Raw genomic sequence first — 17,500 nt, forward strand, 5'->3', positions numbered from 1 at the left:
CTCTCTCTGACTCTGTCTCTCTCTCTCTGTCTCTCTCTATGTTTCTCTCTCTGTCTCTCTCTCTGTCTCTGTCTCTCTCTCTGTCTCTTTCTCTCTCTGTCTCTCTCTCTCTCTGTGTCTCTCTCTCTCTCTGTTTCTCTCTGTCTCTCTCTCTCTCTCTGTCTCTGTCTCTCTCTCTGTCTCTTTCTCTCTCTGTCTCTCTCTCTCTCTGTGTCTCTCTCTCTCTCTGTTTCTCTCTGTCTCTCTCTCTCTCTCTCTCTCTCTGTCTCTCTCTCTGTCTCTGTCTCTCTCTGTCTCTCTCTCTGTCTCTGTCTCTCTGTCTCTCTCTGACTCTGTCTCTCTCTCTCTCTGTCTCTCTCTCTGTTTCTCTCTCTGTCTCTCTCTCTGTCTCTGTCTCCCTCTCTGTCTCTCTCTGTCTCTGTCTGTCTCTCTGTCTCTCTCTCTCTCTGTCTCTCTCTCTCTGCCTCTCTCTCTGCCTATCTTTCTCTCTCTTTCTGCCTCTCTCTCTCTCCCTTTCTGCCTCTCTGTCGATCTCTCTCTCTCTCTCTTTCTGTCTCTCTGCCTGTTGTGTTGGGTGTCCTGGTTCACAAACAAGCCAACAATGCTGGAAGTGGTGTGACGCTATTTTATTAACTGTTAACTATGCTAACATACTGTAAACGTGGGTATAGCAATACCAGCTTAACTGTGGACCCTGTCCTATCACTCGCTATGGTGAGGCACACGGTGAATGTCCGTGTTGCAGGCTGTGAGCTCTGTGCTCCGAGCTGGCTGCTACTAGAATGGGCGGGAACTCTCCTGTCCCCTGTCTTTAGTGTGTGTGCTCTCACTGGTGATTGGCTGCGGCGTCGTGTATGCTGATTGGTCCCACTGTGTGTCCATCAGTGTGTGTCTGCACCATGATATACTGGTGTATATTATGACATCCCCCTTTTTTACAAAGAACACGTGCCGATGTGAGAATAAATAACGTGTAATGAGTGTACCTGACTATTTGTGTGCAGTATTTACATAACTGTGTACATGAGGCTAGTCTGTATACGCGGGAAGGTGCCTGGTGCAGAGAAAAGAGAAACAAGGTGTTGCACCAACAACAAAACTAATAACGAATGCTGTAAACAAACTAGGGAAATGCTGAACCAGGCTGAAAGAACAAAGCATCGAGTCCAACATTGTAAAACTCATAAGTCAAGTCTCTGAGGTGGGCGACGAATTCTGGTCGACCGCCTCAAGGGTGGGTCGGGAGCCGCTGGCTGAGGAACGGGCTGAGCCACGGCAGAGTGAGGAGGATGCAGAGTGACCGGGATCTCTGCATAGTCCAGGTCGGGGACAGCAGGAGGGCGAGGCGACAGTGGAGGATCACGCAGCGAGCGCGGAACGAGACGAAGGGCACGCCGAGTGCGGCGTCGAATGGAGCCATCAGGCAGACGAACCAGGAACGAGCGGGGAGACTCCTGCCGAAGAACCACAGCAGTTACAGACCAGCCACCCTCCGGGAGATGGACGCGGACGTTGTCATCCGGCGCCAGAGCAGGGAGATCAGTCGCCCGAGCGTCATGCGCCACCTTGTGTTGTGCGCGAGACAGCTGCATCCAGCGAAGGACCGGAACGTGGTCGAGGTCTGGGACATGAATGGACGGCACCGTCGTCCTCAGAGTGCGATTCATGAGCAGTTGGGCTGGCGACAGGCCCGTGGACAGTGGGGCTGAGCGATAGGCCAGCAGGGCGAGGTAGAAATCGGATCCCGCATCGGCAGCCTTGCAGAGGAGACGTTTGACTATGTGGACGCTCTTCTCCGCTTTGCCATTGGACTGGGGGTACAGGGGACTGGACGTCACATGTACAAAGTTGTACCTGCTGGCAAAGTTGGACCATTCCTGGCTCGTGAAGCAGGGGCCATTGTCCGACATCACAGTGAGTGGGATGCTGTGACGAGCAAAGGTCTCCTCGCAGGCACGGATAACCGCCGATGACGTGATGTCGTGCAAACGTACCACCTCTGGGTAGTTTGAACAATAGTCTACAATCAGGACATAGTCCCTGCCGAGCGTGTGGAACAGGTCGATGCCGACCTTAGACCAAGGGGACGTGACCAACTCATGGGGCTGTAGGGTCTCCCGTGGTTGGGTCGGCTGGAACCGCTGACAGGTGGGGCAGTTGAGCACAGTGTTGGCGATGTCCTCATTGATGCCGGGCCAGTACACTGCCTCTCGGGCCCGTCGGCGGCACTTCTCCACACCAAGATGGCCCTCGTGCAGCTGCTCTAAAACCAGGTGATGCATGCTGTGTGGGATCACGATGCGGTCCAGCTTCAGGAGGACACCATCGACTACCGCCAGATCGTCTCTGATATTGTAGAACTGCGGGCATTGACCCTTGAGCCACCCGTCTGTCATGTGGTGCATGACACGTTGTCGCAGGGGGTCAGCCGCAGTCTCACGGCGAATGTGGATAAGGCGTTCATCCGTGGCCGGCAGATTGGCGGCCGTGAAGGCCACATGGGCGTCGACTTGGCAAACGAACCCCTCTGGGTCGGACGGAGTGGTGACTGCCCTGGACAGAGCGTCGACTATGATCAGGTCCTTACCCGGTGTGTACACGAGTTGGAAATCGTATCTCTGGAGCTTGAGCAGAATGCGTTGTAGGCGAGGGGTCATGTCATTGAGGTCTTTTTGGATGATGCTGACCAGCGGCGATGGTCGGTCTCCACAGTGAACTGGGGAAGGCCAGACACGTAGTCATGGAACTTGTCGACACCGGTCAACAGGCTTAGGCACTCCTTCTCGATTTGCGCATCGCGCTGCTCTGTGGGGGTCATGGCCCGTGACGCATAGGCAACAGGGGCCCATGACGAGGCGACATCCCGTTGCAGGAGCACTGCCCCAATGCCGGATTGGCTGGCATCAGTCGAGATTTTCGCCTCCCTTGCAGGATCGAAGAACTCCAGTACCGGGGCGGTGGTCAGCTTGACCTTGAGCTCCTCCCATTCACGCTGGTGGGCGGGAAGCCACTGGAAGTCCGTCGTCTTCCTAACTAGGTTGCGGAGAGCCGTGGTGTGGGAAGCGAGGTTCGGGACGAACGTTCCTAGGAAGTTGACCATTCCTAAGAACCGGAGCACCGCCTCCTTATCCGCCGGCTTCTGCACGGCCGTGATGGCTGCCACCTTGTCCGCATCCGGCCGCACACCCAACCGGGAGATGTGGTCTCCTAAAAACTTGAGCTCGGTCTGGCCGAAAGAACATTTGGCTCTGTTGAGGCGCAGGCCTTGGTCCCGTATTCGCTTAAAAACGCGTTGGAGGCGACTGATATGCTCCTGCGGGGTGGTGGACCAGATGATGATGTCGTCCACATAGACGCGCACACCCTCGATGCCCTCCATCATCTGCTCCATGATGCGGTGGAACACTTCAGATGCTGACATGGTTCCGAATGGCATTCTATTGTAGCAGTACCTGCCAAATGGGGTGTTGGAAGTACGCAGCTTCCTGCTGGACTTGTCCAATTGAATCTGCCAGAAGTCCTTTGATGCATCCAGCTTGGTGAATATGTTGGCTCGTGCCATCTCGCACGTGATCGCCTCACACTTGGGGATAGGGTATGGAGCGCACAATGACTTACGAGAGAGACGAGAAGTGATGAAGTCGATCCAGGCTTTATTAAGCGAGACTTGTCCCCAGCAGTTCAGCAACAGAATGGAGCGGCGGGGAGAAGCTCGGGTTCTTATACTCCGCCTTCAGGGCGGAGCCAGGAGTCGGCAGCCAACCAGGACCCGAGATCTGTCAGCCAATAGCATCACGGCTTCACAGTCCCACATGACCCCTAATACATACCACCACATTCACCCCTTGTTAAAAAGGAACCCGGCGGGGTGGTGGTTCGCATGGTGGTAGGGGTTTACAAGGCTGGCCCTGGAAGGAACATTTCGGACATGTTACTACAGTTTTAGCCCTACACTGGGCTATGTACAAGGTTTGTGAAACTATTTACAATATTAGCAAGAAAAACATATTTTTTGTTACAGTCCAACAACATTCTTGGTGTCACGCGGATGCCACGAGTCGAGCGGGCGGTCTGGTCTTCCTCGTCGATCGCCTCAGCCCCGGTGGTGGTGCAGGTGCTTGTTCGGGAGTTGTCGTCTCCGGGAGCGTTTCGCTGTTTGTTCCTGTTTCACTCCTGGGCGGACACGGGAGGAGGGCTGATCCTCCCGGGAAGGGGGCGGTCGCGGGGTGCGCCGGTGGCAGGGAGGGGGTGATCGGTGTCGGGGGGTGTGTGTGTTGCCGGCGGGCGCCAGGTCCCGCAGGGAGACCGTGTCCTGTCGGCCGTCGGGGTACGCCACGTAGGCGTACTGCGGGTTCGCGTGGAGAAGGTGAACCCTCTCGACCAACGGGTCCGACTTGTGCGCCCGCACATGTTTCCGGAGCAAGATGGGTCCTGGGGCCGCCAGCCAGGTCGGCAGCGACGTTCCGGAGGAGGACTTCCTGGGGAAGACAAGGAGACGCTCATGAGGCGTTTGGTTAGTGGTGGTACACAGCAGCGACCGGATAGAGTGGAGAGCGTCCGGGAGGACCTCCTGCCACCGGGAAACTGGGAAATCCCTGGACCGTAGGGCCAGACCGTGCCGTTCTCCCTCTCTACTTGCCCGTTCCCCCGGGGGTTGTAGCTGGTCGTCCTGCTCGAGGCTATGCCCTTGCTGAGCAGGAACTGGCGCAGCTCGTCACTCATGAAGGAGGACCCCCTGTCGCTGTGGATATACACGGGGCAACCGAACAGTGTGAATATGGTGCCAAGGGCTTTAATGACTGTGGCCGCGGTCATGTCGGGGCAGGGGATGGCGAAGGGGAAACGGGAGTACTCGTCCACCACGTTCAGGAAGTATGCGTTGCGGTCGGTGGAGGGGAGCGGCCCTTTGAAATCCAGACTGAGGCGTTCAAAGGGGCGGGAAGCCTTGATCAGGTGCGCTCTATCCGGCCTGAAAAAGTGTGGTTTGCATTCCGCGCAGATCTGGCAGTTCCTGGTGGCTGTACGGACCTCCTCCATGGAGTAGGGGAGGTTGCGGGACTTTACGAAATGGTAGAATCGAGTGACCCCCGGGTGGCAGAGGTCCTCGTGGAGGGTTTGGAGGCGGTCTAGTTGTGCGTTGGCACATGTGCCGCGGGATAGGGCATCGGACGGCTCGTTCAGCTTTCCGGGCCGGTACAAGATCTCGTAGTTGAAGGTGGAGAGCTCGATCCTCCACCTTAAGATCTTGTCGTTCTTAATCTTGCCCCGCAGTGCATTATCGAACATGAAGGCTACCGACCGTTGGTCAGTGAGGAGAGTGAATCTCCTGCCGGCCAGGTAATGCCTCCAATGTCGCACAGCTTCCACTATGGCTTGGGCTTCCTTTTCCACTGAGGAGTGGCGGATTTCTGAGGCGTGGAGGGTTCGGGAGAAGAAGGCCACGGGTCTGCCCGCTTGGTTAAGGGTGGCCGCCAGAGCTACATCGGAGGCGTCGCTCTCGACCTGGAAGGGGAGGGACTCGTCGATGGCGCGCATCGTGGCCTTTGCGATGTCCGCTTTGATGCGGCTGAAGGCCTGGCAAGCCTCTGTCGACAGGGGGAAGGTCGTGGTCTGTATTAGGGGGCGGGCCTTGTCTGCGTACTGGGGGACCCACTGGGCATAGTATGAAAAGAACCCCAGGCAGCGTTTCAGGGCTTTTGGGCAGTGCGGGAGGGGAAATTCCATGAGGGGGGGCATACGTTCGGGGTCGGGGCCTATTATCCCATTGCGCACTACGTATCCCAGGATGGCCAACCGGTTTGTGCTAAAAACGCACTTTTCCTCGTTGTACGTGAGGTTCAAGGCTTTGGCGGTCTGGAGGAATTTTTGAGGTTGGCGTCGTGGTCCTGCTGATCGTGGCCGCAGATGGTTACATTGCCGAGATATGGGAACGTGGCCCGTAACCCATGTTGATCAACCATTCGGTCCATCTCCCGTTGGAAGACCGAGACCCCGTTTGTGACACCAAATGGGACCCTTAGGAAGTGGTATAATCGCCCGTCTGCCTCGAAGGCTGTGTACTTGCGGTCACCTGGGCGGATGGGGAGCTGATGGTAGGCGGACTTGAGGTCCACGGTGGAGAAGACCTTATATTGGGCAATCCGATTGACCATGTCGGATATGCGGGGGAGAGGGTACGCGTCTAGTTGTGTGTACCTGTTGATGGTCTGGCTATAGTCTATGACCATCCTTTGTTTCTCCCCTGTCTTCACTACTACCACCTGTGCTCTCCAGGGACTATTGCTGGCCTGGATTATGCCGTCCTTTAGTAGCCGCTGGACTTCGGACCGAATGAAGGTCCGGTCCTGGGCGCTGTACCGTCTGCTCCTAGTGGCGACGGGTTTGCAATCCGGGGTGAGGTTCGCAAACAAGGACGGGGGTTGCACCTTGAGGGTGGCGAGGCCGCAGATAGTGAGTGGGGGTATTGGGCCGCCGAATTTAAACGTAAGGCTCTGTAGGTTACATTGGAAATCTAATCCCAGCAAGGTGGGGGCACAGAGTTGGGGAAGGACGTTAAGTTTGTAGTTTTTGAATTCCCTCCCCTGCACCGTTAGGGTAACTATGCAGAAACCCTGGATCTGTACGGAGTGGGATCCTGCAGCTAGGGAAATCTTTTGTGCGCTGGGATAGGTGGTCAAGGAACAGCGTCTTACCGTGTCGGGATGTATAAAACTTTCCGTGCTCCCGGAGTCGACTAGGCATGGTGTCTCATGGCCGTTAATTAGGACCGTTGTCGTCGTCGTCTGGATTGTCCGGGGCCGAGCTTGATCGAGCGTAATCGAAGCGAGCCGTGGTTGTAGTAGTGGGGTGGGGTCCGTTGTTGCCGTCCAAGATGGCGTCGGGGATGGACAAAATGGCCGCCCCATACATCGCACGTGGCTGAGGGGTCACAAGATGGAGGCAGGGGTGGACAAAATGGCCGCCCCCATGCGTCGTACAGGTCGGGGGCGGTCCAAGATGGCGGCGCCCCTCCTCCCCTCGTGGTGGTCGGGACCCAAAATGGCGGCGTGTGCGGGTCGCACAACGGCGCCCCTCCTCCCCTCGTGGTGGTCGGGACCCAAAATGGCGGCGTCTGCGGGTCGCACATGGTGTGCTGGGGGGGTCTGGGGAGCGCTAAGACCGCGCAGAGTTCCTTCACTGCGAGCGCCAGGGCCGCGGGCGCTAGGACCGCGCGGAGCTCCCTCACTGCGAGCGCCAGGGCCGCGGGCGCTAGGACCGCGCGGAGCTCCCTCTCTGCGAGCGCCAGGGCCGCGGGCGCTAGGACCGCGCGGAGCTCCCTCTCTGCGAGCGCCAGGGCCGCGGGCGCTAGGACCGCGCGGAGCTCCCTCACTGCGAGCGCCAGGGCCGCGGGCGCTAGGACCGCGCGGAGCTCCCTCTCTGCGAGCGCCAGGGCCGCGGGCGCTAGGACCGCGCGGAGCTCCCTCTCTGCGAGCGCCAGGGCCGCGGGCGCTAGGACCGCGCGGAGCTCCCTCACTGCGAGCGCCAGGGCCGCGGGCGCTAGGACCGCGCGGAGCTCCCTCGCCGGGGACAGCGGTTGTCGGGGCCCAAGTCGGCGGCGCCGGCGGGTCAGGCGTGGGGCTGCGAGCGCTGGGACCGTGCGGAGCTCCCTCGCCGGGGACAGCGGTGGTCGGGGTCCAGGTAGGTTGCGCCGGCGGGTCAGGCGTGGGGCTGCGAGCGCTGGGACCGTGCGGAGCTCCCTCGCCGGGGACAGCGGTGGTCGGGGCCCAAGTCGGCGGCGCCGGCGGGTCAGGCGTGGGGCGCGGGAGGAGGGTGAGGGTGGCGTTCGGGACGCGAAAGACCCATTCCTCTCCGTGGAGAGTGTTGGCCGGGACCCAAAGCCCGGGAACGCCGGCGGCGGGTCGTACATGGGCTGCGGGGAGGGGGGTTGGGGAGCGTAGGCGGCGTGCAGGGCTACCAGTTCTCCCGGGACCGCGGTGGTCGGGACCCAGAGCGGCTGCGCCTGCGGGTCGAACATGGCGTGCTGGGGGCTCCCTGTGCTCCCGGGACGGCGGCGACCTCGCGGGATCGGCACACCACCGCATAGTGGCCCTTTTTCCCGCAGCTTTTGCAGATGGCTGCGCGGGCCGCACAGCGTTGTCGGGGGTGCTTCGCCTGGCCGCAGATATAGCAGCGGGCGCCCCCGGTGCGACTCGGCGTTTGGACTGCGCAAGCCTGTGGGGTGTCTGGGGGGGGGGTAGGGGGTTTGCCGCGACGGGTACGTACGGGGCCCAATGGCCTGCCGCGCGGTCGGGGCCGTAGGCGCGGGTATTACGCGTGGCGACGTCTAGGGAGGCTGCCAGGGCCCGTGCCTCTGAGAGTCCTAGCGACTCTCTTTCTAGAAGTCTTTGGCGGATTTGGGAGGAGTTCATACCTGCCATAAAAGCGTCGCGCATTAACATGTCCGTGTGTTCGTTTGCGTTCACCGACGGGCAGCTGCAGGCTCGTCCCAAAATCAGCAGCGCGGCGGAGATCTCGTCCATCGATTCTCCGGGAGCTTGCCGTCTCGTCGCGAGCTGGTAGCGAGCGTAGATTTGGTTAACTGGGCGAACGTAGAGACTTTTCAGTGCTGCGAACGCCGTCTGGAAATCGTCGGTGTCTTCAATGAGGGTGAAAATCTCCGTGCTCACCCTCGAGTGCAGGACCTGTAGTTTTTGGTCTTCTGTGACCCGGCCGGTGGTCGGTCTGAGGTAGGCCTCGAAGCAAGTCTGCCAGTGTTTGAAGGCTGCTGCCGCTCTCACTGCGTGGGGGCTGATCCTCAGGCATTCCGGGATGATCCTGAGCTCCATAGTCCTTTTTAGGAACGCTTAATAAGTTGTAGCGCACAAAGACTCCGTGAGACAAACAGAGTGAAGTCGATGAGGCTTTATTAAGCGTGTCTGTTCCCCAGCAGCCCGATAGTAAACTGGCCTGCGGGGGAAGGCACCGGCTTCTTATACTTCGCCTTCAGGGCGGAGTATGAGGTCAACGGCCAACCAGGACCCGGGATCTGTCAGCCAATGACAGTAGGGCTTCCAGTCCCACATGACCCCCAATACATACTACCACAAGGGGTTCGGGGTGGTTTATATATAGAATAACAGATACCCGGGAGTGAGTTACAGACTGGAATCTAATCGAGGGGTTCGGGGTGGTTTATATATAGAATAACAGATACCCGGGAGTGAGTTACAGACTGGAATCTAATCGAGAGGTTCAGGGTGGTTTATATAAAGAATAACAGATACCCGGGAGTGAGTTACAGAGTGGAATATAATCGAGGGGTTCCGGGTGATTTATATATAGAATAACAGATACCCGGGAGTGAGTTACAGACTGGAATCTGATCGAGGGGTTCGGGGTGGTTTATATATAGAATCACAGAGACCCGGGTGTGAGTTACAGACTGGAATCTGATCGAGGTGATCGGGGTGGTTTATATATAGAATAACAGATACCCGGGAGTGAGTTACAGACTGGAATCTAATCGAGGGGTTCAGGGTGGTTTATATATAGAATAACAGATACCCGGGAGTGAGTTACAGACTGGAATCTAATCGAGGGGTTCAGGATGGTTTATATATAGAATAACAGATACCCAGGAGTGAGTTACAGACTGGAATCTAATCGAGGGGTTCAGCGTGGTTTATATACAGAATAACAGATACCCGGGAGTGAGTTACAGACTGGAATCTAATCGAGGGGTTCGCGGTGGTTTATATATAGAATAACAGATACCCGGCAGTGAGTTACAGACTGGAATCTAATCGAGGGGTTCAGGGTGGTTTATATATAGAATAACAGATACCCGGGAGTGAGTTACAGACTGGAATCGGGTCGAGGTGCTCGGGGTGGTTTATATATAGAATAACAGATACCCGGGAGTGAGTTTCAGACTGGAATCTAATCGAGGGGTTCGGGGTGGGTTATATATAGAATAACAGATACCCGGGAGTGAGTTACAGACTGGAATCTAATCGAGGGGTTCGCGGTGGTTTATATACAGAATAACAGATACCCGGGAGTGAGTTACAGACTGGAATCTAATCGAGGAGTTCGGGTTAGTTTATATACAGAATAACAGATACCCGGGAGTGAGGTACAGACTGGAATCTAATCGAGAGGTTCGGGGTGGTTTATATATAGAATAACAGATACCCGGGTGTGAGTTACACACTGGAATCTAATCGAGGGGTTCGGGGTGGTTTATATATAGAATAACAGATACCCGGGAGTGAGTTACAGACTGGAATCTAATCGAGGTGATCGGGGTGGTTTATATATAGAATAACAGATACCCGGGAGTGAGTTACAGACTAGAATCTAATCGAGGGGTTCAGGGTAGTTTATATATAGAATAACAGATACCCGGGAGTGAGTTACAGACTGGAATCTAATCGAGGGGTTCGGGGTGGTTTATATATAGAATAACAGATACCCGGGAGTGAGTTACAGACTGGAATCTAATCGAGGGGTTCGGGGTGGTTTATATATAGAATAACAGATACCCGGGAGTGAGTTACAGACTGGAATCTAATCGAGGGGTTCGGGGTGGGTTATATATAGAATAACAGATACCCGGGAGTGAGTTACAGACAGGAATCTAATCGAGGGGTTCAGGGTGGTTTATATATAGAATAACAGATACCTGGGAGTGAGTTACAGACTGGAATCTAATCGAGGGGTTCAGGGTGGTTTATATATAGAATAACAGATACCCGGGAGTGAGTTACAGACTGGAATCTAATCGAGGGGTTCAGGGTGGTTTATATATAGAATAACAGATACCCGGGAGTGAGTTATAGACTGGAATCTAATCGAGTGGTTCGGGGTGGTTTATATATAGAATAACAGATACCCGGGAGTGAGTTACAGACTGGAATCTAATCGAGGGGTTCGGGGTGGTTTATATATCGAATAACAGATACCCGGGAGTGAGTTACAGACTGGAATCTAATCGAGGGGTTCAGGGTGGTTTATATATAGAATAACAGATACCCGGGAGTGAGTTACAGACTGAAATCTAATCGAGGGGTTCGGGGTGGTTTATATAGAGAATAACAGATACCCGGGAGTGAGTTACAGACTGGAATCTAATCGAGGGGTTCGGAGTGGTTTATATATAGAATAACAGATACCAGGGAGTGAGTTACAGACTGGAATCTAATTGAGGGGTTCAGGGTGGTTTATATATAGAAAAACAGAGACCCGGGAGTGAGTTACAGACTGGAATCTAATCGAGGGGTTCGGGGTGGTTTATATATAGAATAACAGATACCCGGGAGTGAGTTACAGACTGGAATCTAATCGAGGGGTTCAGGGTGGTTTATATATAGAAATACAGATACCCGGGAGTGAGTTACAGACTGGAATTTAATCGAGGGGTTCGGGGTGGTTTATATATAGAATAACAGATACCCGGGAGTGAGTTACAGACTGGAATCTAATCGAGGGGTTCAGGGTGGTTTATATATAGAAATACAGATACCCGGGAGTGAGTTACAGACTGGAATCTAATCGAGGGGTTCGGGGTGGTTTATATATAGAATAACAGATACCCGGGAGTGAGTTACAGACTGGAATCTAATCGAGGGGTTTGGGGTGGTTTATATATAGAATAACAGATACCCGGGAGTGAGTTACAGATTGGAATCTAATCGAGGGGTTCGGGGTGGTTTATATATAGAAATACAGATATCCGGGAGTGAGTTACAGACTGGAATCTAATCGAGGGGTTCGGGGTGGTTTATATATAGAATAACAGATACCCGGGAGTGAGTTACAGACTGGAATCCAATCGAGGGGTTCGGGGTGGTTTATATATAGAAATACAGATATCCGGGAGTGAGTTACAGACTGGAATCTAATCGAGGGGTTCGGGGTGGTTTATATATAGAATAACAGAGACCCGGGAGTGAGTTACAGACTGGAATCTAATCGAGGTGATCGGGGTGGTTTATATATAGAATAACAGATACCCGGGAGTGAGTTACAGACTGGAATCTAACCGAGGGGTTCAGGGTGGTTTATATATAGAATAACAGATACCAGGGAGTGAGTTACAGACTGGAATCGGGTCGAGGTGATCGGGGTGGTTTATATATAGAATAACAGATACCCGGGAGTGAGTTACAGACTGGAATCTAATCGAGGGGTTCGGGGTGGGTTATATATAGAATAACAGATACCCGGGAGTGAGTTACAGACTGGAATCTAATCGAGGGGTTCGCGGTGGTTTATATACAGAATAACAGATACCCGGGAGTGAGTTACAGACTGGAATCTAATCGAGGAGTTCGGGTTAGTTTATACACAGAATAACAGATATCCGGGAGTGAGGTACAGACTGGAATCTAATCGAGAGGTTTGGGGTGGTTTATATCTAGAATAACAGATACCCGGGAGTGAGTTACAGACTGGAATCTAATCGAGGGGTTCGGGGTGGTTTATATATAGAATAACAGATACCCAGGAGTGAGTTACAGACTGGAATCTAATCGAGGGGTTCAGGGTGGTTTATATATAGAATAACAGAGACCCGGGAGTGAGTTACAGACTGGAATCGGGTCGAGGTGATCGGGGTGGTTTATATATAGAATAACAGATACCCGGGAGTGAGTTACAGACTGGAATCTAATCGAGGGGTTCAGGGTAGTTTATATATAGAATAACAGATACCCGGGAGTGATATACAGACTGGAATCTAATCGAGGGGTTCGGGGTGGTTTATATATAGAATAATAGATACCCGGGAGTGAGTTACAGACTGGAATCTAATCGAGGGGTTCGGGGTGGTTTATATATAGAATCACAGAGACCCGGGTGTGAGTTACAGACTGGAATCTGATCGAGGTGATCGGGGTGGTTTATATATAGAATAACAGATACCCGGGAGTGAGTTACAGACTGGAATCTAATCGAGGGGTTCAGGGTGGTTTATATATAGAATAACAGATACCCGGGAGTGAGTTACAGACTGGAATCTAATCGAGGGGTTCAGGATGGTTTATATATAGAATAACAGATACCCGGGAGTGAGTTACAGGCTGGAATCTAATCGAGGGGTTCGCGGTGGTTTATATATAGAATAACAGATACCCGGGAGTGAGTTACAGACTGGAATCTAATCGAGGGGTTCAGCGTGGTTTATATACAGAATAACAGATACCCGGGAGTGAGTTACAGACTGGAATCTAATCGAGGGGTTCAGGGTGGTTTATATATAGAATAACAGATACCCGGGAGTGAGTTACAGACTGGAATTTAATCGAGGGGTTCAGGGTGGTTTATATATAGAATAACAGATACCCGGGAGTGAGTTACAGACTGGAATCGGGTCGAGGTGATCGGGGTGGTTTATATATAGAATAACAGATACCCGGGAGTGAGTTACAGACTGGAATCTAATCGAGGGGTTCGGGGTGGGTTATATATAGAATAACAGATACCCGGGAGTGAGTTACAGACTGGAATCTAATCGAGGGGTTCGCGGTGGTTTATATACAGAATAACAGATACCCGGGAGTGAGTTACAGACTGGAATCTAATCGAGGAGTTCGGGTTAGTTTATATACAGAATAACAGATACCCGGGAGTGAGGTACAGACTGGAATCTAATCGAGAGGTTCGGGGTGGTTTATATATAGAATAACAGATACCCGGGTGTGAGTTACACACTGGAATCTAATCGAGGGGTTCGGGGTGGTTTATATATAGAATAACAGATACCCGGGAGTGAGTTACAGACTGGAATCTAATAGAGGTGATCGGGGTGGTTTATATATAGAATAACAGATACCCGGGAGTGAGTTACAGACTAGAATCTAATCGAGGGGTTCAGGGTAGTTTATATATAGAATAACAGATACCCGGGAGTGAGTTACAGACTGGAATCTAATCGAGGGGTTCGGGGTGGTTTATATATAGAATAACAGATACCCGGGAGTGAGTTACAGACTGGAATCTAATCGAGGGGTTCGGGGATAGTTTATATATAGAATAACAGATACCCGGGAGAGAGTTACAGACTGGAATCGAGTCGAGGTGATCGGGGTGGTTTATATTTAGAATAACAGATATCCAGGAGTGAGTTACAGACTGGAATCTAATCGAGGGGTTCAGGATGGGTTATATATAGAATAACAGATACCCGGGAGTGAGTTACAGACTGGAATCTAATCGACGGGTCCAGGGTGGTTTATATATAGAATAACAGAGACCCGGGAGAGAGTTACAGACTGGAATCTAATCGAGAGGTTCAGGGTGGTTTATATATAGAATAACAGATACCCGGGAGTGAGTTACAGACTGGAATCTATTCGAGGGGTTCGGGGTGGTTTATATATTGAATAACAGATACCCGGGAGTGAGTTACAGACTGGAATCTAATCGAGGGGTCCAGGGTGGTTTATATATAGAACAACAGATACCCGGGAGTGAGTTACAGACTGGAATCTAATCGAGGGGTTCGGGTGGTTTATATATAGAATAACAGATACCCGTGAGTGAGTTACAGACTGGAATCTAATCGAGGGGTTCAGGGTGGTTTATATATAGAATAACAGATACCCGGGAGTGTGTTACAGACGGGAATCTAATCGAGGTGTTCAGGGTGGTTTATATATAGAATAACAGATACCCGGGAGTGAGTTACAGACTGGAATCTAATCGAGGGGTCCGGGGATAGTTTATATACAGAATAACAGATACCCGGGAGAGAGTTACAGACTGGAATCGGGTCGAGGTGATCGGGGTGGTTTATATATAGAATAACAGATACCCGGGAGTGAGTTACAGACTGGAATCTAATCGAGGGGTTCGGGGTGGGTTATATATAGAATAACAGATACCCGGGAGTGAGTTACAGACTGGAATCTAATCGAGGGGTTCGCGGTGGTTTATATACAGAATAACAGATACCCGGGAGTGAGTTACAGACTGGAATCTAATCGAGGAGTTCGGGTTAGTTTATATACAGAATAACAGATACCCGGGAGTGAGGTACAGACTGGAATCTAATCGAGAGGTTCGGGGTGGTTTATATATAGAATAACAGATACCCGGGTGTGAGTTACACACTGGAATCTAATCGAGGGGTTCGGGGTGGTTTATATATAGAATAACAGATACCCGGGAGTGAGTTACAGACTGGAATCTAATAGAGGTGATCGGGGTGGTTTATATATAGAATAACAGATACCCGGGAGTGAGTTACAGACTAGAATCTAATCGAGGGGTTCAGGGTAGTTTATATATAGAATAACAGATACCCGGGAGTGAGTTACAGACTGGAATCTAATCGAGGGGTTCGGGGTGGTTTATATATAGAATAACAGATACCCGGGAGTGAGTTACAGACTGGAATCTAATCGAGGGGTTCGGGGATAGTTTATATATAGAATAACAGATACCCGGGAGAGAGTTACAGACTGGAATCGAGTCGAGGTGATCGGGGTGGTTTATATTTAGAATAACAGATATCCAGGAGTGAGTTACAGACTGGAATCTAATCGAGGGGTTCAGGATGGGTTATATATAGAATAACAGATACCCGGGAGTGAGTTACAGACTGGAATCTAATCGACGGGTCCAGGGTGGTTTATATATAGAATAACAGAGACCCGGGAGAGAGTTACAGACTGGAATCTAATCGAGAGGTTCAGGGTGGTTTATATATAGAATAACAGATACCCGGGAGTGAGTTACAGACTGGAATCTATTCGAGGGGTTCGGGGTGGTTTATATATTGAATAACAGATACCCGGGAGTGAGTTACAGACTGGAATCTAATCGAGGGGTCCAGGGTGGTTTATATATAGAACAACAGATACCCGGGAGTGAGTTACAGACTGGAATCTAATCGAGGGGTTCGGGTGGTTTATATATAGAATAACAGATACCCGTGAGTGAGTTACAGACTGGAATCTAATCGAGGGGTTCAGGGTGGTTTATATATAGAATAACAGATACCCGGGAGTGTGTTACAGACGGGAATCTAATCGAGGTGTTCAGGGTGGTTTATATATAGAATAACAGATACCCGGGAGTGAGTTACAGACTGGAATCTAATCGAGGGGTCCGGGGATAGTTTATATACAGAATAACAGATACCCGGGAGAGAGTTACAGACTGGAATCTGATCGAGGTGTTCAGGGTGGTTTATATATAGAATAACAGAAACCTGGGAGAGAGTTACAGACTGGAATCTAATCGAGGGGTTCGGGGTGGTTTATATAGAGAATAACAGATACCCGGGCGTGAGTTACAGACTGGAATCTAATCGAGGTGTTCTGGGTGGTTTATATATAGAATAACAGATACCCGGGAGTGAGTTACAGACTGGAATCTAATCGAGGGGTTCGGGGTGGTTTATATATAGAATAACAGAGACCCGGGAGAGAGTTACAGACTGGAATCTAATCGAGGGGTTCAGGGTGGTTTATATATAGAATAACAGATACCCGGGAGTGAGTTACAGACTGGAATCTAATCGAGGGGTTCGAGGTGGTTTATATACAGAATAACAGATACCCGGGAGTGAGTTACAGACTGGAATCGAGTCGAGCTGATCGGGGTGCTTTATATATAGAATAACAAAACCCGGGAGTGAGTTACAGACTGGAATCTAATCGAGGGGTTCGGGGTGGTTTATATATAGAATAACAGATACCCGGGAGTGAGTTACAGACTGGAATCTAATCGAGAGGTTCAGGGTGGTTTATATATAGAATAACAGATACTCGGGAGTGAGTTACAGACTGGAGTCTAATCGAGGGGTTCGGGGTGGTTTATATTTAGAATACCAGATACCCGGGAGTGAGTTACAGACTGGAATCTAATTGAGGGGTTCAGGGTGGTTTATATTTAGAATAACAGATACCAGGGAGTGAGTTACAGACTGGAATCTAATCGAAGGGTTCAGTGTGGTTTATATATAGAATAACAGATACCAGGGAGTGAGTTACAGACTGGAATCTAATCGAGGGGTTCGGGGTGGTTTATATATAGAATAACAGATACCCGGGAGTGAGTTACAGACTGGAATCTAATCGAGGGGTTCGGGGTGGTTTATATTTAGAATAACAGATACCAGGGAGTGAGTTACAGACTGGAATCGAGTCGGGGTGATCGGGGTGGTTTATATTTAGAATAACAGAGACCCGGGAGTGAGTTACAGACTGGAATCTAATCGAGGGGTTCAGGGTGGTTTATATATAGAATAACAGAGACCCGGGAGAGAGTTACAGCCTGGAATCTAATCGAGGGGTTCGGGGTGGTTTATATATAGAATAACAGATACCCGGGAGTGAGTTACAGACTGGAATCTAATCGAGGGGTTCAGGGTGGTTTATATACAGAATAACAGATACCCGGGAGTGAATTACAGACTGGAATCTAATCGGGGGGTTCGGGGTGGTTTATATAGAGAATAACAGATACCCGGGAGAGAGTTACAGACTGGAATCTAATCGAGGGGTTCGGGGTG

The 17,500-nt window shown here is 51.7% G+C and overlaps 1 protein-coding gene across 1 annotated transcript in view; it reads left to right on the plus strand.

Moving 5' to 3' along the window:
• The window catches only part of LOC140411278 (membrane-associated phosphatidylinositol transfer protein 1-like), a gene marked incomplete at its 3' end in the record, with an annotated part of 252,446 nt that overhangs the window by 17,195 nt on the left and 217,751 nt on the right, over positions 1–17,500 (plus strand). The window lies entirely within an intron of this gene.

Source organism: Scyliorhinus torazame, chromosome 4 (genome assembly GCF_047496885.1).
Source record: "Scyliorhinus torazame isolate Kashiwa2021f chromosome 4, sScyTor2.1, whole genome shotgun sequence".
Taxonomy (NCBI): Eukaryota; Metazoa; Chordata; class Chondrichthyes; order Carcharhiniformes; family Scyliorhinidae; genus Scyliorhinus; species Scyliorhinus torazame.